Consider the following 25,231-nt stretch of genomic DNA (forward strand, 5'->3'; position numbering starts at 1 on the left):
GCACACTCTCTACAAGTCTATCCCATCCAAATCAGGTCTTTTGACTATATTCTCCCAAAGCATAATGTGTTTTTTTTTTTCATGGTATGGAAGACCCAATCAAGGCTGGACCTCCTCAGACTCTTGGTTTGCAAAATACGAAACCGTGCTGAAGAGTAATCAATATGCACAAAGGATTCTGGAGCCTTCAGGGAGGAAAGTCAGTGACACTCTAGTCACAAACCCCAAGATCCAGAGTAAGGAGATGAACATGCTTACAAGCAACACTACAGCTTCCAGGAACAAAATAATTACCTCAAGATAAGAGGGTATCCAAGCTGGTGATGGGGACTCAAGACAAGTGACCAAGGAGTCATGGAGAAGCCCATATGGGCAAAGCATGTGGGTAAGGTGGGAAACTCCCAGGCACCATGCCATACCGTGTGGAGCCTGTGCAGTGGGGCACAATGCTATGTACAAGGATATGAGCCACGAGGAGGTCCAAGTGTTCCAGACAGGGTTCCCCACAATCAGACACTGAGACAAGGATTTGAGTATAGGTGGTTCACTCAGAAGGTAATTCCAGGAAGCACTCAGGGGAGAATTTGGCACTAAAACATGGAAGTGAAAGAAGTCAATATGGGGTACATTTTCGAGGGCGTTTCTGCTCCAGAAAACTGGTTTCAGTCCTGCTGAAGGATCTCTGAGAAACAGTGTAAAGCCTGCCTCACAGTTATCCCTCCATAAGGGTAAGATACCCAATGACCACTGGCAGACATCTGCTCCCCTGGCATTTCCAGCCTGCACTGCATGGAGGCCATGAGAAAGCCTTCATGTTCCAAGTTCCAAGTACAGTCCGTGAGCACTGTGATGTGGGCGAGGCACCAACAACACCTGCTGCACCATGCAAGGCACACCAGTGGCTGAGCTGACCACTGAGAGACTGGGTTGGCCTTCCCTTGCGGGACCATATAGCAAGGACCATAGCATCTTTCTGTCTGAAGACCAGTGTCAATGGCAACACCTGGTGGCTCAAAGATGCAATCATATAGCAGGACAGCTGGACAGAAACCATCTCTGGACTTAGGTATGTGATTTATAGCCATATCCCCCTCACTTTGGGGCAGTGTAACTCTGGGGTAGGGAGTCAGGGGAGAAGACAGGGAGAGGTAGAGAGGTAGGCGAAGCCTCAAATGAAAGATCCGGAACTTCCTACAAAGCTGGCAGGTGTGTTCCAGCATTTTTGGTTTAATTTGGACAAGTGAAATTTGGAGCAAGGTTTTTGAACAATCCATATAAGACCCAAAAGCACTTCTACACTTTATAATTCTATATTAATTTATGTGATTATTTACTGGGGCCTCTGTGGCCTCCTACTTTAAACCCTAACCCTGTACCCCAGGGTTTAACATTTCTTCTAACATTTGTAGGGCCCAGGGGAAGGGTACAAATAGACACCCAAGTACGATATGTCCATACATTTTACAGTCATAAACAAGCTAACAAACTGGTAAATAAAATATATTCTATCTTCCTTCTTTGACAAACATAAAAATGTGGAAGGTGAAGTTTGAATTTTAAACCGAGAATTCTTGGATTCTTCAAAGTTCTAGCCAAAATATTGTGGCAAGAGGCAGGCCTGTCTCCAGCCAACATCCTTCTCTCCACACCCCTGGCTTAGACACACCTCAGAGGGTCTCGCATACAGGAATTTTGCAGTCTACACACGAGGCTAGCTCTGTCTAGACCAGAGGCCAGCCAACTTTTTCCATAAAATACCAGATAGTAAATATTTCAGGTTTTGTGGGCCATCAGTCTTCGTCACAACTACTCAACTCTGCATTTCAGCACAAATGCAGCCATAGACAATCTGTAATCAGATGAGTGTGGCTGTGTTTCAATAAAACTTTATTTATAGAAACAAGCGTTAGCTGGATTCAGCCCACAGGCAGTAGTTTGCTGACACCTGGTCTATACTTTTATAAATAGGTACCCCTCAGCAACTCCAGGCCTAAGGGTATACACACAGGTAGCATGATTTCTCCTCAGGAGGACAGACCTGGCAAAAAAGCTCAAACAGACCCTGGCAGACAGCTCGAGGTCATTTAGGAAGGGAGGTCTCAGGCCTATGGGTACCGAGTGGACCCTAGAAGGCCGACTGGCGGGCACCGCCACTCAGCAGTGCAGACTCCTCCCCCACGGGGAAGACCCAGTCAGATGAGCACCAGAGAGGGCCCTCTAGAGCCTGAGGCCCTGTGCAAGGGCTCTTCCTGACCAGACCTAAGGGTACACAGGAGATTCAAAACAGTTTTGAATATTTGAAAGAACATGTTTAATATTATGACATTTTCATCATTTCACTGAAATCACTTCCATGACAACTGATATAACAATTTTGTTATCATAGCCAGGAAGGTGAAACATAGTGTTTGCTTTTTATTTTTATCTATTTATTTTTAAAGATTTTATTTTTTATTTGAGAAAGAGTGAGCAAGAGATAGAAAGAGAGAACGCAAGCAGGGGTGGAGGGTGCAGAGGGAGAAGCAGGCTCCCCACTGAGCAGCGAACCAGATGCAGGACTCCTTCCCAGGAGGCTGGGATAATGACCTGAGCTGAAGGTAGATGCTCAACCGACTGAGCCACCCAGTGTGTTTGTTTTTAATAATTTTTTTTTAAGATTTATTTATTTATTTGAGGGAGAGAGTGCACCCCCCTGTGCATGGGATGGGAGAGGGGCAGAGGGAGAGAGAGTGCCAAGCAGACGCCATCCTGAGCACGGAACCCAATGTGGGGATTGATCTCACAAACCTGAGATCACGACCTGAGCTGAAATCAACAGTCAGATGCTTAACCGACTGTGCCACCGAGGTGCCCTGACATAGTATTTTTTTTAAGACTTCATTTATTTATTTGACAGAGATCACAAGTAGGCAGAGAGCGAGGGGGAAGCAGACTCCGCCCTGAGCAGAGAGCCTGATGCGGGGCTCAATCCCAGGACCCTGGGATCACGACTTGAGCCAAAGGCAGAGGCTTTAACCCACTGAGCCACCCAGACGCCCCCCAACATAGTATTTTTAAAAAGGGAAGAAAAGACCTCAAAATCAGATCTGATTGGAGAGACATCTTTAATTTCTTGATGTGCAGCCTTAAGCAAATTATTTAACTTCTCCAATCCTCACTTTTCTCAGCTATAAATGGGGATAATAGCAGTCCTTTTCATAGTGATTTGGGAAAGATTAAATAAGATAATAAAAGAAAAGTAATTAGCACAATGCCTAGCACACAGCTAATGCTCAAATAAAGCTGACTGTCATAAGCTCAAGGCTACCAGAACAGGGCACACTGGTTCCGAAATTCCAAGTTGTCTTAGAATTCTCTCATTCCACGAAGCTTGCCTCGTCAGACACTGCTAAGACAAACTCACCCTACTATTCAAAACTGCTCAATCAAGATATCAACCATTTTTTAAAACTGGAAAGAAAAATGGCCATTTTCCCAACATCTTCAGGCTACAATATTCCACATCTATCGATACTGAAAGTCCCAATAATAAGCCATCATTTTAAATTCCACAATGATACGAATCGGGGAGGTGAGGGAGTCAAGCTTGATGTGGCCGAGATTTTTTTTTTAATATTTTTATTTATTTGCCAGAGAGAAAGAGAGTACACACATCAGGCAGAGAGGCAGGCAGAGGCAGTGAGAGAAGCAGGCTCCCCGCCGAGCAAGGAGCCTGATGTGGGACTGGATCCCAGGACCCCGGGATCATGACCTGAGCTGAAGGCAGCAGCTTAACCAACTGAGCCACCCAGGTGTCCCAATGTGGCAGAGATTTTAAAAAATGCTTTCCCATCATTCTCCAAGAAGCACGTTGCAACTCAAACGCATACATCCACACATCACCACTCTCTCCTTTAGTTCCCTCAAACTCGTTTTATAATTACTGTTTTCCATACGCAGATTTAGCATGATTACATGTTCAGCTGCCTTGGCTCTATTTTATGGTAAGGTACTTACGTGAAGAGGCTGTGTTCTATACTACAAGGTAAGGACTCTGTATATCCATGTATTAGTTAACTGCACTCTCCATTAACCATTTCCATAGTTTTAATTTCAAACTCTGTCAATTTATTCGAAAGGATTAAATTTAAAACCTGAAACACCTAAAAACTTTTGTTAAAGGAATAGACCGCAATCTAGTACACAGCTAAATCTACAAGTTAAAAATACAGCAAAATTTCAAACAATAAACAGTAAAAATAGAAAAGCTGAGATGCTAAATCAAAATAAAAAGACAATTATGGTTAATATAATATACTGACTATAACAACATTATTCATTGCCTCATAAAGTTTCATAAATGTAACAAATTAAGCTGGTTGCGCCGAAGAGATAAGTAAGGTTTTTAGATTCATTTTTAAAACATCTGTGCATTTTCTTTAATCTGCAAACATAAAATGTCAATTGGCAAAGCTTTAGCTATAGTGAACTTGCAAAAAAAGAATAGTCAGGAATTATTGGGTTCACACTAAAAAATTCTCCATCTGTCAACAGATGTTCCAGAGAAAGTGACAGAAAGGTAGAAGAATAACAACTCTACCCCTACGTCCTTAAAAACTCAATCACACAAAAATTTTTTTACATTTAAAATCAACATGAAGGATTATGTCTAAATAGGCTTTTGCTAGAAAAGAATATACACATAATCACACACATAAGGAAAAATCCTGGCAAAGATTTTAAGCTATTCCCAAAAAAGAAGGGAAAAAAAGGACCACCATCAACAGCAAGAGATGGGAAAGGGCTTCAATGTGCACATTTTGGAGACAAGCATTCATCTATGTATTCTGCAAAGAAGAGGAAGAATAAATGCAGTATCTTAATTCTGGGGTCCCTCAAAAAATACGACTGATTACCGTAAAGGAGTCACATGAGCCTTTAGCAAGGGCCGAGTGCAAGGCAGTGCTGAATGGTACTCAAGAAATGCCTCAAAAAAACTGAAATTACAGTGAATGAGAGTCCATAGCTACATTAAGTCATCAAGAAACTCAGTTAAATCTCTAAGTGCACAGATAAGGGTGAATTATCAAATATAAAAATATATTAGAAGGGAAATTACAGCACCTAGTTCAAATCTCCTCAACAGTATTTCTAGAGAACAAGTCTGTAATATGGTTTCTGAACTTCCAGAGACCCAAAGTCCTCCATTTCAAAGGGGGAGCCACAGCCCCTTTATTCAGGTACCCTGAGCAATAACTCTAGTTACTGCGCAGTGCTGCCAGGTGTTGGGAACATTGGAAATAGATGAGAGCCTCTCTAGGAGTACAGGGTGCTGCCGCAGATGAAGTCTTATGACAGAAAGACGGAGTAGTGCTAGAGAGACAAAACCCAGTTTTTTAACCTGGGCAAGTACTGAGAGGGGGCAGATTCACAGCTGTGTATAAAGAATTTATAGGGGCGCCTGGGTGGCTCAGTCATTAAGCCTCTGCCTTCGGCTCAGGTCATGATACCAGGATCCTGGGACGGAGTCACTCATCGGGCTCCTTGCTCAGCTCAGCGGGGAGCCTGCTTCTCCTCTGCCTGCGATCCCCCTGCTTATGCATGCTCGCTCTCTCTCTGTCTCTCTGGTAAATAAATAAATTCTTTTAAAAAACTATCGGTGTTCCTGGGTGTCTCAGTCAGTTTAGCGTCCGCCTTCAGCTCAGGTCTTAATCTCCTGGTCCTGGGAGGGAGCCCTGAATCAGGCTCTCTGCTCAGTGGGAAGCCTGATTCTCCCTCTCCCTCTGCCTGCCAATCCCCCTGCTTGTGCTCTCTCTCTCTCTCTCTCTCTCTGTGTCAAATAGATAAATAAAATCTTTAAAAAAAAAATTATAAATCTCGTGACAACTTCAGGTTGTTTTTATTTTAATACTCTAAAAACAAATAATGTAAGGATACCCTTGATCATCACAGCAGCCATGCCCATTGTGTTTGAGCAACAAGCCCTACCCTCAGGAATCACCTTGGGTCACTGAGAAAGGAAAAAAGATGGACTTGGGAATCTAAGTGATGTGTTCTTACTCAGTGAAACGTAAGGGAGGTCAAGCTCCTCGGCGTGAATTGAAGTTTTGCAGAAGTTGCATATTGCGAATGTGATGGGAGAACTAAGTTACCACCCAGTACATGGCAGGGTAGAGCAGCTGACTGCCAAAGAACCCACCCAGAATAGGAAGCAGTTTTTTATATGTTTATCACACTTATTACAAGCAGTAATTTAGTTAATGTGGTTAAATTAATTTTGTCTATTTGAATTAGTAATATGAAGTGTACTTAATTTCTTTTGTTAAGTTTATTTATTTTTAGTAATCTCTACACCCAGTGCGGGTCTCAAACCCACCACCCCAAGATCAAGAGTCACATGCTCCACGGACTGAGCCAGTCGCGTGTCCTGAAGTATACTTAATTTCCAAATTGACTAAGGTTTTATAAAGGAGAATGAACTAAAAACAAAAAACAAAACAAAAAAACCTCACCTGCAATTACATCCTAACATTACAATCATTAAACATTACATAGTCCAATAATTACAATGATTTAAGTCAACCCTGGGGTGCTACAAATCATTTCTTTATTAAGGTATCTCATCTCAGCACCTAGATGGCACCTTCAGATCAGGTGAAGATCCCAGGGTTCTGGGATGGAGCCCCTAGTTGGGCTCCTGGCTCAAAGGGGAGCCTGCTTCTCTCTCTGTGCCCTCCTTCCCTCCCCTCAACCCACTCCTGTGCATGTGCGTGTGCCCACCCCCTCTCAAAAATAAATAAAATCTTTTAAAAAAGGATCTCATCCAACTTTAAGAAATTCTGTTTAAGTCCTGAATCCCATATTCATTAGCTGTTTGAGTTCTGAATCCACATTTATTCTCTTTTTAACCTTGAGCAAGTTAACAAACCTCTCTGAGCCTCAGTGAATTAACAGTGGCCTCTGGAGTAATGGAAGATTGGCTACTTCACAAAACTAAGGTGAGTCCTGATTAAATCAGAGAAAGTGCAAGTGCTCAGCACAGTGACTGAAGCTTAGTAAATACCAGTACAACCTCATCTTCATCAATATTCTTGTTGTTAATAGTTAGTTCTTTGCTTTCTATTAATTTCACATATGACTATGAAAATCATTCGAATTTTGAGCCTTATGTTCTCTTTAATCTCTATAATCAGTTCTTGAAAGACAGTAAATTGACCGAATTATTAGAAATAATACTACTACTTATGTGCATGGTTTTACATGGATTCCAGGAAGAGAGCTAAACCTTTAAGCACAACGTGTTATGTATAAAAGAGGAATAACAATATTAAACATGTTGCAATGGCTCTACAAAGATTGGCTGATTAAAAAGGTTGCTAAGCAATTTGCTCATGAAGGTAAAATTTTTGCCAGCGCAGCAAATTGCCTCATTTGTTCAAAATATTCACTGTCCCTCTCTAGTTAGTTCATTCCCACAGTCTGTTTTCTGTAAGAGGAGAATCCGTCCTGCCCCTCTGACATTGGCCTTGGCCATGTGTCTTGTTTCACCAAATGCAATGTGAGCTGAGGTAACACATGCCATATCCAAACAGAAGCTGTAAGAGCCATCTTATGCGCCATCCATTGGTTTCTTCTTTTTCCTCATCCAAGAAAGAGACCACTCCTTCAGCCCAAGAACCAGAATAAAGACAATGTAGGGCAACACCACAGACAACCCATGAGAGAGAAATAAACCACTGAGATTTGGAGGTTGTTATCTCAGCATACCCTAGCAGTGTCTGATTAATACACTCAGCTCCCACAAGTGCAGTCCTAAAACAAAATATTTAACATTTAGGTTAAAATATAGAGCAGCATTTTCTCACTGATTTATTTCTCATATCTTTCCTCCTATTGCCACAATACCAATCTGGTAATGTCATTCCTTCAGGGATAAAATACCTCATGTTAGGTCTCTAGATAAATGCAAATCACTTGTAAATGATGTATTTTGAGGCACAGATATACATACATAACCAACCATTTTAACTGCCTCCAAATGTATTCTTTTTATCATTCCTGGGCTCTGATTTCTTTCCTAACAAATAGCTATTCCTAATGCTTGGACATCTAGAGGAAGACAATGGTTGTTGAAAAGGCTTAAAGGAGGATAAATCCTACTAAGATAATATAGTTATGCAAACAGCTCAAGTGAACAGCAGGGAACATCAATGGGTGTAGGCTGCAACTCATAACATCAATGGTCTCCACATGTGTGAGTGCCTGCCCTGGAACACAGTCCCATGAAGCGTCCAGTCATGTCTGGTCCAAGCATGCCTCACCATAGGATGTCAAGAGAAAGGGGTCCCATGCACCTGTTATCTGTGATTCCATCTTACAGTGACTGGTTCTGTAAGTTCCAGATTGTACTAAGTAATGCCACCGTCTTCCTGGGAACCTTTTGTAGACAGAGGATTCAACCCTGACAGATCCTTAAAGGTGATAACCATGTCTCATTCATCTTCATATCCCAGTGCTATTATACTTGTAATTAAAGGCAGCTCAGTGCAGAGCAATGAAAAGAATGGGCTTTTAGTCAACAGCTCAAGATTCAAATACTAGCTTCTCCATTTCCTTGTATAACAACCGTATGAGTAGATGCTGTTAAGTGCCCTACTAATGTCCCTCCGACTTGAACATTCTAGAGTGCTCCAAAGGACTTCATATCGCCAACATCAGCATCTTTACCAAGGACTTCTTTTGAACCTTGGAAAACTACTCTGCTCTTGCAGGGTTCCAAATAGAGTGCAAGGGAATTAATCACCCTCAAAAACAACTGGCACAGATGCTTATACACCAACGTCCACAGAAGCATTATTCACTATAGCCAAAAAATAGAAACCAGGTTCCCATCAATGGGTGAATGGGTAAACAAAATGTGGTATATAAATACTATGGAGTCTTATTCATCCTTAAGAAGGAATGAAATTCTCATTCATGCTATATCAAAGATGAGCCTTGAAAATATTATGCTGAGTGAATTAAGCCAGACAAAAGGGGACAAATATTTCATGATTCCACTTGCATGAGGTACCTAGATTAGTCAAATTTGTAGAAACAGAAAGTAGAATCATGGCTGCCAAGAAGCTGGGTGCAGGAAGGATGGGGAGTCATTGTTTAATGGGTGTAGAGTTTCCATTTGGGATGATGCAAAAATTCTGGAGATGGGGTACCTGAGTGGCTCAGTCAGTTAAGTGTCCAACTCTTGATTTCGGCTCAGGTCATGATTTCAGGATTGTGACATCCAACCCCACACTGGGTCCTATGCTGGGTGTGGAGCCTGCTTAAGATTCTCTCTCATTCTTAATCTCTCCCTCTCTCTCTCTCTCTCTCTTTCTCACTCTCCCTCACCAAAAAATTAAAATAAAAAAATAAAAAATTCTGGAGATGGATGGTCATAATGGTTTCACAACATTGTGAATGTACTTAATACCACAAAAGTATAATTTTAAAATGGTTAAAATTGTAAATATTATGTTATATATATTTTACCACAGTAAAAAAATAAAGTTAATAATAAAAATAAGTTTAAAAATATAAAAGGAAAAAAAACAACTGACAGAAGCAGGTGGTTACACATCCCTGTTCCCTCACCACTCATGTGAGATCATCTAAGGGAGGTGTTTTACACCATCTCCAGAACTTCCTTGTGAGCTTAAACTCTAGTCACCACTGTAGCAGCTTACTGAATAAGCTACTGCCACCTTGTTGCCTGCCTTCTCCTCCTTCACACCCTTGTTCACCTACTGGTGATACCTGTATGCCCCCAAATAATTATGTTCACAAGTATGCTTGTCTCAGGGTTTGCTACTGAAGGCAAGTTTCTTAACTTCTCTAAATATGAATTTCCTCATCATGAGAAATAATACTTGGATCATGGATTTATTGTAAAGATTAAGTAAGTCTTGAACATGCTTAGCAAAGTGCCTGACACATAGTAGCTACCTATAAATTTCTTGAACTTCTAATCCAATAGTTACTTGCCTTTTTTAACTGAAGATAAACTAAGTCTCTCAGTTTCAGAAGAGACTGAAAGTCCAAGAGCTATTGTATCCCATCTTCCACCTAATTAGCACCTTCCATGATTTATCATTCACCCTTTTAAACACAAGGGGCATCAAAAGGAACTGGAATTTTGCATCCCATTCAATCCTTTGCTTGGAAGTGGGCTAGGACCACAAAGTAAGTTAGATAAGCTCCCAGATATCAACCAGATTTTCCAAAACAGACGGATCACCACCATATCCTTCCGTCCTAAAGAATTAGGGTGAGGTTAACTACACACAAACCTTAATGCCTACCCTTGCTCTTTGCCTCCGAATATGCCATTTTAGCATCATTAAGGCTTATGATGAAAACTAAGATGCACTTTAGTCTTTTTCTGTTCTACAGTATACCAAGTGAAACCACAGAATCATGAAAATCCATTGAAGTGTATCCTTTGCTAAGTACCATTTTATTTGCTTTGGTTTCTTTTTACTTGCTTTCCAAAATACACAGAGAATTTTGTTAGCACAGCGATCACCTATGCCCATTAGCAAACCAGAGAAATAGGTTACTGACTCTGGTGGACATTCCTAAATGAGACTGGTGAGAAATTCAGTTTCTGTCCCCAATTTTTATAGAAAATGGCTCTATGAATATGTTTAAAAAAAAAAAAAGCTGAACAAATTTGCCAAACTTACATGTTAAAAAGGGAAGCTCTGTTACCCAAACAATTAATAATCAAATCCCAAATTACAACTTGCCCTTTATCATAATCCCCAAAGCTTGTTTCTAACATCTCATATATGCATAGCCTTTAACTTTGTTCTTATCCTTCACAGGTATACAGGGGTGACCAACTTACACCCAAAGCCTCTGACCAAAGGTAAACCATCCATACTGGACATGTCTAATGGTTTCCATCTTTGCCTCAACTACATTAAGTTTATGAGGTTCGAACTTCTCCCTACATTACTGCCTATATTTTTCCTTTTCACTTACTTTTTATAAAACAATGACAAGATTCAAGAAATATTCAAATAATCACACAAACTCTGCTACACTAATATGATGATGGTGCTGGGGAACTAAAACGTTTGTAACGAGGTGAGGTCGTGATTACAATAGCTTAGAATGCTGGTTCACCAGCTGAAGCATCAAAGTCAAGATTAGTGTATAAAAAGCAGTTTAGCCATGTTACCATCTGATGTACGAAAGTGGTGTAAGTCACATCAAAGTCAAGTCGCAGGCGTATGGCTGGTATGCATGGGACACTGGACGTGGCTGCAGCACACTCAGTCTTGTAAATTTCAGGGAGTAAACCATTTCCCTCCATAACTTTCTCACACCACTTTCAGAAGATTCACACTACAAATTGCCTTCTATTAGTCTAAAAAAGGCAGTTTAATGCCATCCATTAACTGCAAACATTTGCAAGGATTTTAAAACAAGCGCCATACTCTCTGGCTCTGCTCAAAACTCACTGAAAAGAACTTGGTCCCTGGCGACATTTGGAGAGATTCTCAAAATCAACAAGCAGTGTGGAGTCCCACTACAGATCAGGAGCAACTTCACTTGGAAAGCGGTGTTTTAAAGGTAGGAAAGTTGCATAAATTGTGTTTGGTCAATGGAATCGGAATGGGCACCGCTAGGATTCCCAAGGCCATATTCATAATCTTCCTATTGCTTTCCAGGCCATTCTTCCACTCGCCCACCCCAATTTCAAACCCCACGTCCTCCCACAAATACCAAAAGCAGGTGTTATTGCCATGAATGTGGAATGCAAGAATAAAGAGAATTCAGCATCTCTGTTTATGTCAGCCTCCTACTGAAACCACGTAGTGATTAAGTTCAAACCTCATCTCCTTAGTGGATCATAGAGTCTTCACACCTGCCACTCTGTCTAGCCCCTTTCATCAGCCCCCATCCCAGCCAAGCTAATATCCAGTTCCACAGGTCTACTTTCATTCTCCCAAATCCCCAATCTCCCATTCTCTTGCTTATCTTGGGACCTAAACCGTCCCCTCTGTTATTTGCACCATCAAAACCAAGAGCACCCAGCTAACACCACTTAATGCTCTGCCTCTCCCTAGGTGTCACCCTCTTCAAGAAGACCTCCTCATCCTTCATCCATGAATCTCCTAAGTCCTCCATGACAGCCTGGGTGCCCCGCCGTAACAGTTCCCATTACAACAGCCTGCTTACTTGTCTAGTGCTCCACTAAAGGCTACATACAACCCCTGAGCCCCTAAAAATCACTTGCTCGGTTTATAATTGCACCCCCGTTGTGCCCAGCAGAGGACTGGCAAGGAGCACACACACATTTGGTGACTATATAATACAAACACTTAACTCTTTGTTAATTAAGTCCATCATGAAAGCACACTGGCCGTTCTTGTTTTCCAGGATAAAACAGCTAATACAATGACAGTTGCTCCATCGATTCTTTGCATGAAGAAACTGTTGTAAAATATATATATATATCACTTTAGATCTGGAAAAGGACCAGCCTGATTTTGACATATACCAAGAGATTCCCCAAATAAGGAGAAAGCTAGTGGCAAAGCCAAAAATGGAACTTGGGTCTTTTGACTCACAGGTCAGTGCTCACGTCTCTTTATCCAAAAGAATCTGCTCTGAAGTTATTCTAAGCAACTATTTGTGTTACTGAATTCAAGATGGGCTGTCAAAGTATTTGAAGCCTGTGTACGAAAAGATAGCTTTTTCTTGGACTTTACAAAAAAGGTAAAGAATTTCCCTTGTGTACCCCTGCTAACTGCTCTGTGCTTGCCAGCCTGATGAACAGCAGTCCCTGAAACTCAGTTGCCTTTGTATCCACCCAGCATCAAACAAGATCTATTTTCAAAGAGTCCATAAGAATGCCAAGCTATCATCCCATTCACAACCAAACCTCCTGCATCCCCCCATGGAGAGGTTCCAGGAACAAGATGGTTAAAGGGCCAAAATGCAAAAGAGGGGGTGGGAGGGAATTTTACCTAGAAGGAAAAAGACACACGCATCATGGAAAAGAAAGAAAATACATCAAACGCCCTGTCCTGAGAGAAATGTGAGTCAACCACATTGCTCCCAGGATCCTGCCCTTTTGAACCACAGTCTTGCTCCTCCAGGTGGTAAGAGTTAATGTTGAGCGGGCTTGCAGGAAGGCAGCATAGCTAACCTGCCTTAAACCAGCCTTAAGAAAGCCATCTTGGTGGCCACCAGGATCACCAAGAAAATAACAAGATCACAGTACCAATCCAACTACGTATCTTGCAGAGCAGCTCAAACTTCCACCTTCAAAGCAGAGTTCACCCCCAGAGCAACTCCCAGACCTCACCTTCAGTCACCTTGGGCCCACAGAAGATGAACTCCAACCCCACCACAACCACACCCACCTAGTTTCAGAGAAACTTGCTACAAAGGAGCTAGTAACTGCAATGCACAACTAGGTTTAGTTCATTGTCTAAAACCCTGCCCTTTCTTACTATAATTAGCCATGCTGCTTTAGGGGAAAGTCTCTCTCAGTCTGTATAAAGATCCGAGCTTATTCCTAGAGAACAGACACATTGCTCAATTCCCACTCAAGCTCCTGTCTTCTGAGCCACTAAGGAGTTGCCTTGAATTAATAGTTTGCTCTTAATACATTTATGGGGAAGGCACTTTGCTGCCTGTAATTCATTCATACTCTGAAATCATGTAATGACAACTACCTTTAGGGGTGGAAGCTGTAAGGCAAGGGGGAAAAAAAAAGAAACACTATCAGACACCCCCCACACACACACACGCACAACGCACACACATGCGCAAACACGCTGCATACATACAAGAGAATCAAATGAGCAAAACGTACACTCTAAAGAATAAGCCACGGCAAGTAAAGCTGCTTCTGCAAGGCACCAATGACTAGCGTCCCACTGGCCTTCCATCTACAGGGGTATCCCAGGGATGCCCTCTGACCCAACCCATATTTTTCATCTGCTGGGGCCACAATCTCACTACTGACTTCCAGGAAAAAGTAATCCCTTAGTTTCTTCCTGAAAGTGCTGGCCGCCTTTCCTTCCTTCTCTCTTTTTAATTTTGTTGAGTGCCCACTAGGTGCCAGCAACCAGAGATTTCCTGGACCTTCAAAGCAATAAATCTGAAAGATGGAAGTGGAAAAGGAATACCCAAAAAGTTAAATGCAGAACTCTGAAGCACAACACTGGGAAACAGAGCCAGCCAAGAGCTAAGAAAATCGGACCACGTTAGAAGTTGAACTGGCCCAAGAAAGGGGTGACCAATTATATCAGCAATTAAGTCACTGAGGTTGTAGCCTTGAGCTTCCACAGCTGAGGCAGAATTAATAGCAACTCACACAGAGGACTCAGCCCTAGCTGTGGAAGAAAAACAGCCTGGCTCTTCATGGTGCCTTCCCACTGACAAGAGGAGCCACTTGTTGCTTCTATTGCAATCATGGAGCCACACACTGCTCTTTCTACAGCAAGCAATAATTTACGACCTTGAGAATCAGGCAGATGGGGGTTCAAATTCCAGATCTGCCACGGCATTAACTTTGAGCGAGTTCTTCTGTTCATTCGTTCAATCAACAGATATTTATTTGAGCATCTACTACGTGTTAAAAACTCTTCTTGGGGGTGGGTACCTGGGCGTCTCTGCCAATTAAGTGTCTGACTCTTGATCTCAGCTCAGGTCTTGATCTCAGGGTCGTGAGTTCAAGCCCCACATTGGGCTCCATGCTGGGCATGGAGTCTACTTTAAAAAAAAAAAACAACTCCTCTTGGCACTGGGGATATAGCAAAAAGCAAAAGCAATTGCCTTCATAGAACTTAACAAATTCCTCGAGCCTCAGTTTCCTCATCTATAAAATAAGAATAATATTACCTACCATTACAGGTAGTTTGAAATGAGGAATACAAAGCACCTAGCACCTAGTAAATGCTCAGTAAATGGTATCCTTTACAGAACAGAGTTAACTTACCTACAGTTTCCAACTAGAGTGTAAGCTCCAAGTAAAGAACTATCTATGGCTCACCTCTATACCTCCCCAGTACCTATCACATAGTAGATGCTCAATAAATATTTCAATGAATAAGTACTCAATCAATAGTAGCCATTATTATGGTAACTGATATTCATTATTCTTCTCCAAGACACTGAGCTCTATTACTTAAAAAAGCAACAGGTCATTAAATTAAAGTCCCCCCCCCTTTTTTTTAAGGAAAGTAAGGTACACTACACAATATATCTTCAGAGGTTTTTTTGGTTTTTGTTTTTTGTTTTAATTTGAAAGGGAATGTTACTAAGCATAAGTATTCCAATCCAAGGACTCTCTTAGTACAGAGACCTGCATGGACAGCTAATATAGATGCCTACCCCCTGCTTTCCCAACCACAAAGTAAGGACAAATTGGACAAGCTTCAGGTTGATCCAGGAGACATGTAAAAAGTAAGTTAAATGATGAGGCACCTGGCTGGCTCAGTTGGTGGAGACTACAACTCTTGATCTCAGGTAGTGAGATTGAGTCCCACATTGTGTATAGAGATTACTTAAAAATAAAATCTTTAGGGGTCCCTGCATGGTTCAGTCAGTCGATTAGCCATCCAACTCTTGATTTTTGGCTCAGGTAATTTTCTCAGGGTTGTGAGATCACACTCTGCACTGGGCATGGAACCTGCTTAAGACTCTCTCCCTCTCCCTCTGACCCTCCCCTCTTCTCTCTCCCTCTCCCCTGTCCCTCCCTCCCTCACTTTAAAAAATAATAATAAAACCAAAATAAAATAAAATATTTAAAAATAAAAGTAAAGTAAATGAAGTTTGCCACATGTACTAAAAGATGATCAGAAAGGTTAAGGTTTTTAAAAAGTGCCACATAAACAAACAATCACAAAATCTCAATGGCTTAAAACAACAAAGGTTTCTTTCTTGGTCACATTGTATATCCAATGCCAGTTGTTCGTTCACTGACTCAGGGACCCAGGCAAATGGAGGCTCCATCTCAACACATGCTTCCATGACCATCACAGCAGAAGTGAGCACTGGATGGTGTCACACTGGAAATTAAATATTCTAGCATGGAAGTGGCTGGTGTCACTTCTATGTGAAAGGAAGGAGAGAAACGTAGCTAGGGAGAATATGAATGATCTCCACCACAGGTGATACAAAGACCAACAAGCTGTGGAATAACAAAGGGATTGGTTAAAGAAGATGCTCCAAAAACACAACTCCATTGCGCTAAGGTTCTCAAATTCTAGACCTGGGAAGGTGTATATGGAGCATTTGAGAGCAGCGACCTCAATACGAAGGCATCTCAAACAACATAAACCTGGACTCTGACTTTTCAGAGCAGCTCTGCTTTTTTCTCTAACTGTATGGAGGAGCCAGGTAAGTTTTGTTTTTTTTTTTTTTTTTAGGAAACACGAGAAAAGTTTCTACAGCTGAAAAACCTATGAAAACCACTAATGTAAACCAAATCCTTTGTTTTACAGATTTAAAAAAAAAAGCAGAGGGGCACCTGGGTGGCTCAGTGGGTAGGGCCTCTGCCTTCAGCTCGGGTCATGATCCCAGAACCTGGGATGGAGCCCCATGTCCAGCTCTCTGCTCGGCGGGGAGCCTGCTTCCTTCTTTCTTTCTCTCTGCCTGGCTCTCTGCCTACTTGTGATCTGTCAAATAAATAAATAAAATCTTTAAAAAAAGAAATGTAGAGAGAGAGGAGGGAAAGAAGAGACCCAGGAAGTTCAAGTGACCCCGCCCCACCCCACCCCCAGGAAAGTTCCGGAATGCTTAGCGGCTGTCCTTTGATGGATTTGTTGTACCACCCTCTGGTCTTATTACCCTTCTTCTCTGCTCCCTTTAACTGGCACAAGAGAGCCAGACCCAGACCAAGATAACGTCACACAACGAATGGTATGGACGATAAGTAGTCCCCACCCTACTGTACTAAATAATGATTCACATCCCATTAGCAATTCTCTACATTACTCATTCCCCACTTCCTGGCAAATGTGAAGCCATTAGTAGACGTTAATACTAACCTTCAGAAGACTTTCATTTTGTTCTCAGAACAGGTTAACAGCCACCTATGATTTGCATTCACTCAATTCCATTCTCTTCTCATGTTCCCAGCTCTGCTTTGTGCCCAGCTTTTCCTCTACCTTCGTTCACACTGAAGCACTAGGTGTCACATACTTAAGCCTCAATGGTCTTCTAACCTCCAGTCTCTGTCTATTTCAAATCATCTTATACTCGCTAGCCCATGAAATAAAACTCACACTTTCAACCGGGAATCCAGTTACCTCCTCAATTTTCCCCCAGCCTATTTTCCCAACATTATCTCTGCTGTAGTACTTATCCTGCCCAGCCAAAAGCAAGATGATGAGCCTGAAGTCAAAACGACATAGTAATAAATCCTAGATTTTGTGCTAGTTCCTTAATCTGAGTTTCAATGTTCTCTCCTACAAAACTGGTATGATGGTGTCTACTTTGAGAGGCCCTTGAGCGAGTGGAACAGTGAAGATTATGTTTGACTACAAGCAACAAATAGTGGCTTGCAAGTAAGAAGGTTATTGGTTTGGGGCAATAAGAAGTATAAGGAAGGAGGGGCGCCTGGGTGGCTCAGTGGGTTAAGCCGCTGCCTTCGGCTCGGGTCATGATCTCAGGGTCCTGGGATTGAGTCCCACATCGGGCTCTCTGCTCAGCAGGGAGCCTGCTTCCCTCTCTCTCTCTCTGCCTGCCTCTCTGTCTACTTGTGATCTCTGTCTGTCAAATAAATAAATAAAATCTTTAAAAAAAAAAAAAAAAGAAGTATAAGGAAGGGGATGCCTGGATGGCTCAGATGGTTAAGTGTCTGACTCTTTATTTTGGCTCAGGTCATGATCTCAGAGTTCTGGGATAGAGCCCGGCGTTGGGCTCTGTGCTGGGCCCGGACCCTGCTTAAGATTCTCTTTCCTGGGGCACCTGGGTGGCTCATTGGGTTAAACCTCTGCCTTCAGCTTAGGTCATGATCCCACGGTTCTGGGATCAAGCCCCCACATCGGGCTCTCTGCTCGGCGGGGAGCCTGCTTCCCCCTCTTGCTCTCTGCCTGCCTCTCTGCCTACTTGTGATCTCTCTCTCTGTCAAATAAATAAATAAAATCTTAAAAAAAAAAAAAAAGATTATCTTTCCTTCTCCCTCTGCCCTCCCCCTCCAAAAAAAGGAAAGAAGAAGAAGTTTGGGAAAAGTCATTTAGGCTGGTACTATGGCTCAACAAGGTCATCAAGATCAAGACCCTTCCAAGTTCCAACTTTGCCATTTTTAATACATGGTTCTATTTCTGTTGCTGTAGTTGGCTGCTGTCCTTTCAGGCACTGCACCTAGGTTCCCAGCAGCAAGAAGCAGAAAGGGGCCAAAGCTGTTGGGGTGTACTAGCCAAGTGTGTCCTCCTCATTTAGCTTTCAGGAAAGCCCCCATCCAACAACATCTACTTTTATCATTGTAAGACCTGAGTCTCATGACCGCTCTAGGCTGTTACAGGAGTCTTGGAAAGTGAGATGGGCATATTCCCATCTCAAGCAAAATTGGAGTTCTTCTGGGGCACCTGGGTGGCTCAGTGGGTTAAAGCCTCTGCCTTCGGCTCAGGTCATGATCTCAGGGTCCTGGGATCGAGCCCCGCATCAGGGTCTCTGCTCAGCAGGGAGCCTGCTTCCTCCCCTCTCTCTCTCTGCCTGCCTCTCTGCCTACCTGCGATCTCTATCTATCAAATAAATAAAATCTTTTTTTTTTTAAAGGAAAAAAATTGGAGTTCTTCTAGTTAGAAAAGAGATGAGGAATATTGGATAAGCAATCAGTAACATCTATCCCAGTATTAAAGTACATATTTTAGATAAAGTGCTAAGCACAGTAGTTAGCTGCTCAATCAAAGTTGAGCTGTAATTACTGCTATTATTATGATTACTGTTGTTATTATTACCATTTACCTATCTTACCCTCTGGACAAATGGAATAACTCATTATATCTAGATGTTCTTTTTACATTTCTACTATATATGTATCTGTATATGCTATATGTATCTCCCACAGTATCTCTGCTTCAAGGTCCAGGAAAATGCCATTTAACCCAAGAAGTCTTTCCTGACACCTACTCCTAACAGTAAATTCTATGGTGGCAAAACCCACATCAGACAAAAACTCCTGCATTCATTATTCCATTGAGCATAGTCTCTTGGAACGTGGTAGGTTCTAATAAACAGTGCCTTGATAATTTAAGTAATTCATGTACATATTTTTTTAAGATTGTATTTATTTATTTGTGAGAGAGGGAGTGAGAGAGAGCATAAGAGGGGAGAGGATCAGAGGGAGAAGCAGACTCCCCACTGAGCTGGGAGCCCAATGTGGGACTCAATCCTGGGATTCCAGGATCATGACCTGAGCCAAAGGCAGTTTAACCAACTGAGCCACCCAGGCACCCAGCATGTACATATTCATATCCACATTTACAGTCAGTCTTCTAGAATCAAATATGGTATATTCCTGAAATGTCAAAGTAAAACACTAGCATGATATGTCATAAAGTTAGTTGTGGGAGTGAGGGGGTGAAGACTGTATTCCCCAAGAATAAGAAGAAAAAAGTAAAAAATTCTCTAAAACACCATACATTTTACATGTTGTAGGAGTTCAGATTATAGTTCATCACATATTCCCTCCTCTACTATGGGCAGAGTCTACTTTTATCCATGGATGCTGATCTTCACCATGTGACATGCTATGTTCAAAAACGTTGTTTGTGAAGATGACATTGCTTGTGCAGTTTGACTCAGCTATCAAATCCAGTTATCCACCATGAGAAGGATATGCCTCAAGTAGCTGCTATCCCTTCCACTTGGGCCCCAGAACACATGTGTAGCAGACCAAAACCAAGTGCAGCCAGCAGCAGAGTCACCCGGGAACCCAGCCTAGATCAGTCAAATTAGAGTCAACCTAAAAACTCAGGAGAGTGAGGGGCATCTGGGTGGCTCAGTGGGTTAAAGCCTCTGCCTTCAGCTCGGGTCATGATCTCAGGGTTCTGGGACTGAGCCCCGCATTGGGCTCTCCGTTCAGCAGGGAGCCTGCTTCGCCCCCGCCCCTGCCTGCCTCTCTGCCTACCTGAGATCTCTATCTATCAAATAAATAAATAAATCTTAAAAAAAAAAAAAAAAAAACTCAGGAGAGTGAGAATTAATACCTGTTGCTGTAAGTCAAGAAGTTTTGATACACAACTAATAGAACTTTATCAATTGACATATCTTAGCATTTCTTACATATTAATTTACTTTTTTTCCTTTTCTTCATGCAAAAAAAAAAAACAAAAAACCAGACTGAAGAATCTCTGTGTTTGGTACACGCAATGGTGATTGGATCATTTGGATCAACTGTTTTAGATATAGGACCTACAACTATCATTAGTATCAGTCCTTTTCCATTTTCCATTTGTTCTATTTTTCTAAAATAAGGAAAATCACAATAAAGTATCAAGGAATAATTGCTGAAATTAAACCACTGGCTGGCAAGTAGGTCTCCCATATAACAGCCAAAATGTTAACTTCCTTTTTTTTTAAGATTTTATTTATTTATTTGACAGAGAGAGAGAGAGAAAGAGCACAAGCAGGAGGAGCGGAAGGAAGAGGGAGAAGCAGACTCCTCACAGAGCAAGGAGCCCAATGGAAAACTCGATCCCAGGAGCATGGGATCATGACCTGAGCCAAAGGCAGACACTAAACCAACAGAGACACCCAGGCATCCCCAAAATGTTAACTTTTTAGCTGATAAAGAGGTTAAAGATTGTCCCTAGTAAGATAAACAAAAATGTAGATTATACAAAATTAACCTCACCGAACTCAAAGACTATCTGTTGAGGTGAATTTATGGATTCCAACACCATTCAGTCAAACTAATATTTGAGTATATGTCTTTCAGCAAATCATTATCATTGAATTTCACCAAAGGGAAAACACTGATAAGGCTTAAGTCTTGTGGCTTTTCCAACATAATAAAACAAGAGGGCCACACTACTTCAATAGAGTAATTTTAAATACAATTATATTTTATCACTAATGAAAAAGAGTCTCTTTGAAGGTGAAAGAGAAAATAAAATTCTAATCCCTTAGCAAAAGAAAAAAAAAAGCCAAATGAATGATAAGAGCCCATATTCAACCTATACCTATTCAGAACTCCAACTGGAAATATAAGGTATCAGTAAAAATAGAAGAGTATGGATTTTTTTTTGTTTTACCTTCTTTTAAATAATCATCATTACATTTGGAACCAAATTTCCACTGGGCCAAAGCTGACTTACTAGAAATATACACAAAGTTACTAAATTTATCTACTGGTGAAGTGATGGCTTTCAGAGAGTCAAGGCACACATTAACATCACAGTGGATTCTAAATGGAATAGAACTTATGTATGCTGAAAAAGTCCATACTTCAGAATGGACACATATAGACGGCACAACCAAAATTTGAATTCAAGGCCACAGCCAAGGTCACAGGCTCTGGGGTCAGAGAAATGTGCACTCAAGTGCTCACTCTTACCCTAAACTGTGGCAAGATACATAATCCCTTTTAGCTTCCTTACCTATATTTTGAGGGTAATAATAACCCCTACCTCAAAGGAGCTCTGAAAGTTTTAAAAAAGATAATGCCTGTAAAATACTCCACAAAGTGCTAACATTTACAAAGTGCTAGCATTCACAATAGTAATAATACTACCTTGACAAACCTGGTTTATACATGAAAACCATCCTAATCAGTGCACTCTGGCTTACAATCTGTTCACGAAACAGCAAAGGCACGGCTTTATATTCACATCCACATACAGCTTCTATAAGGTAACAGGATCAACCAGTAATTTTTCTACTGAATTCAGAGAGAAGGGCACTGAAAAAAATAAGCCTTTCATTTATAGAGAATGAGGAGGAGCTGGTCCTGCTGCCCACACTCCAGCCACCCATGAAAGTCTTGCTGATGAAACCATCACCATCCACACACCGCCCTCCCAAACTGTGCTGGGTTTTTATTAAAGCACAGAGGCAGACAGACAAGATGGCTCACCTTAGAAGCAAACTCACCTTAAGGCAAACTCTTCTACCCTCCGAAAGGGATCTGTCTTGACCTCACTGCCACATCCAAACGGACAGCCAAACTGTAAGTGAAGAAGGCAAGCCCTCACTTCCAGAAGTTGAGTCACACTGTCAAAAACTACAGGAATCCCTTCTATTCATGCTAATCCTAATAAAGTATGCTTGTCTGCTTCAAAAATATCTTATAAAACCATTAATAGAGCCAAGAGCCAATTACAACTGTATACTGAGAAAACAATGTGACTTTACAAGGACAAGAGTGACCATAGGAGACAAAGTGCCACACCCTTTTCCCAGAGAGCTCAACAGTCAATGGTGTCTCTTATAAAGGAGCCTGCAATTCCAGAGAAATAGGTGGACGATTCTAACCCCCCAATACGCAGCCCCATCATTGCATTTTTTACACAGATCCATTTCATTTTCATTTTTAAGTCAATGGCCTGAGCATCCCCAACTACAACTAGTGAGGAGAGAAAGAGGAGAGAAAAAACCAACACAAGTCAAGCATACTTGCTTCTAAGCCCATTTTCCAAGAGTTTCCTTCCCGCTTGTCTGCCTCTCACAGCTGGAACCTCATACCTGGTGGAAACCAATGATTAAGTAAAACCACTGATTTAAAAAGCCAACCAGGAAACTAACCATGACAAGTGGGAGCTGCCCTCCTCTCCCGAGCGTTGATTGGCTCTTGAGGTTTTACCGGTCCCCGTTCTGCCCACATAAGTGGCAGGTGTGACTGTCAATCACAGAGGGACCTGACAATTCACCACTCCGGGAGTAAACTGCCTTTCATCCAGCAAAGGCAGGTAGCCGCCTAAAATCGATCCGCTCATAACAGAGCGGACCCTCCCTCTTTGGCAAGAACAGAGACCCCTAAGTACAAAATAAATAAGGCCGGGCCGATCCGCGAGTTTATGAGCGCTGTTTTATTATCCCGCACCAAAGCAGCCCTTAATCTTCACTGTCCTAAGATGATCTTTCAAAGGCTCGGACGAAAATTTTTTAAATGAGAATAAAAAATTGGGTACCACCTTCTAAGTACGCCTTTTCTTGTAAAATTCGGAGATGGGGAGGGGGAGGAAAGGAATGTCGTTCCGTTTAATTTCACGTCGTATTCGTTTTCATATACCACCACACTCTACCCCTCCCCAATAAAGCCGGCTTCATTTTTCCTGACACGGATTTTTTTTTTTTTTCCCTTAACACGCTCCCCTCGGAGCCCACCGAGGCAGCCAGGCACCCCACCCCCCTGGACTGGGGCTCCACCTTTCAACACTTTGTTCTGCTTGGGGCTCCCCGAGACCCTTGCCCCTGAGAACACCCACCCTCGAGGCAAGAGGGGAAAAGCCAGGAGAAAGAGGGGAAGCTGGAGAGAAGAAAGGCGATGGCAGTGAGGGTGGCTGCCGGAGAGGGACTGCGGGAGGTGGCCCGGGCCGCCGGGGCGAGCGAGCGGCGCCCGCGCGCCAGTGCAAGCCGTGCACTTGTTCCAATCCGGGGGTTTCTACATCAAGGCAAATCCGCCCTTAGGCCGCCCCATCCTTTCCTCCGCCCCAGAAAGCCCCGGTGGAGGCGGATGGTTCACCCCTCGGCTCCCCGCGATAACGCATTGCAGCTCCCCACGAGTGAGGGGCACCCGGCACAAGGGATGCCCGGCACGCGCGCCCCGAGGGAGCCGGGCGCCCAGCGGCCCCGGCCCCGGCGTCGACGTCTCACCTTTCTGATGCTCGCCCCGGGGCCGTCCCACATGGATTTTTACAACCTCACGTCGCCCTAGCCCCGGGCGGCCGGGAGGAGCCGGAGCCCGCGCGGGAGCCGGAGCCCGAGCTAGCCGAAGAGGGAGGAGGAGGTAGAGCGGGGCGGGGAGGGAGGGCACGGCTCGGAGGGCCGGGGCCGGGCGCGGGGCCGGGCGGGGCTGACGGCCAAGGGGGCGGCACCCGCCGCAGTCCTGAGACGCGCGCTCGCGCGGCGCTGCCCGAGCTGCGCTCTGCCGGGCCCCCCGCCCGGCCGCTCCGCGCGCTCGCCCGCTCGCCGCGGCCCTGACTCACATTCCCAGCATTCCCGAGGAGCCGCTGGGGGGGGCCGGGGCTGGGATGCGGGCGCCTCCGCGGGGGGCAGCAGAGAGCGCCTGGCCCCGCGCCGCGGGGGGTCTTCGAAGCACCTCCTCCCAGGTAGCTGCCTTCTCGAAGCACCGGTCCTCATCTCCTCTCCCGGACTCCTCTTCCCGGGTACCCTCCACAGGCTGCCAGGCACTCCTGGGACTGGTCAGGTGGCTTTGGCGACAGGGACAAGGAAGGCACTCGATAGAGGAGATGCAACTGTTTTAAATTAAGCTTGGGGGGGTGGGGGAGTCGGGATTCCCATATCCTGGCACCCTCCTATTAGCTTAATCTTGTTTAGGAGAGTGAAGGGATTTCGTAAGATTTTCACTTTCCTGTTCCCCTAAGGAAAAGAGAGAATGGCAGTTGAAAAAGGGATCAGGAAAAAGAAAATCATCATCAACCTCATAGTTACCATTCATTGAATGCCTTCTCTGTGCCCTCCAATGTGTGTGCATCGTCCCATTTAAGGTAGAAAGATGGCGTCTGAGTTCATTCACACACGCACACATACACACCTCAAGATAATGTGCAGCAAGAGTTAGACACGTTTTTCATTGGAAAAAGCTACCACCCAACAAGTCTGGAGCCCCAGCCACTACCATTTTATATTGGGGAGAAGACCTCACTGGAATCTCCAGATTTGGTCTCACACTGAGTAGTCAATTTGCAAGACTAAAGCAGTGATTTCCTTCCTGTCCTGATCAGTCTGCTGCTGGCAAGGTCAGCGACCAAACCTAAATGTCTCCTGCTGGGAAGCTCCAACAAATGAAGCTGAATCCAGCCATGGATGTCTGGACCAGCAGAGGTACAGAATCAGCACAATGATTAGGGATGACTCCTTCCTTCCTCCCACGATGGGAATTGAAATATTAAATGAAGGAAGTAGACTCTACTCAAATGCCCTGTTCCTTAAGCTTTCCTTTTTTCATAGTTTTTCACAGACTCATGGCCCCTGATGCCTCTTTGACCTTACCCTCTTCTTTCTCGCAGTCACCAAGAAACCAGCACTCATTCTGTTGACCTGGCTGCTCCAGGGTAAA

General features: G+C 43.2%; 1 protein-coding gene across 4 annotated transcripts in view; it reads right to left on the bottom strand.

Moving 5' to 3' along the window:
- Positions 1-23,915, bottom strand: part of ERC2 (ELKS/RAB6-interacting/CAST family member 2) — a 907,860-nt gene extending 883,945 nt beyond the window's left edge. For all 4 annotated transcript variants that reach the window (XM_032868346.1, XM_032868345.1, XM_032868344.1 and 1 more), the window contains exon 1: positions 23,806-23,915. The gene's annotated coding sequence lies outside the window, so the exon portion shown is untranslated. The remainder of the gene's footprint in view (positions 1-23,805) is intronic.
- Positions 23,916-25,231: the final 1,316 nt, after the last annotated feature.

Source organism: Lontra canadensis, unplaced genomic scaffold (genome assembly GCF_010015895.1).
Source record: "Lontra canadensis isolate GAN:19392208 unplaced genomic scaffold, GSC_riverotter_1.0 scaffold35, whole genome shotgun sequence".
Lineage (NCBI taxonomy): Eukaryota > Metazoa > Chordata > Mammalia > Carnivora > Mustelidae > Lontra > Lontra canadensis.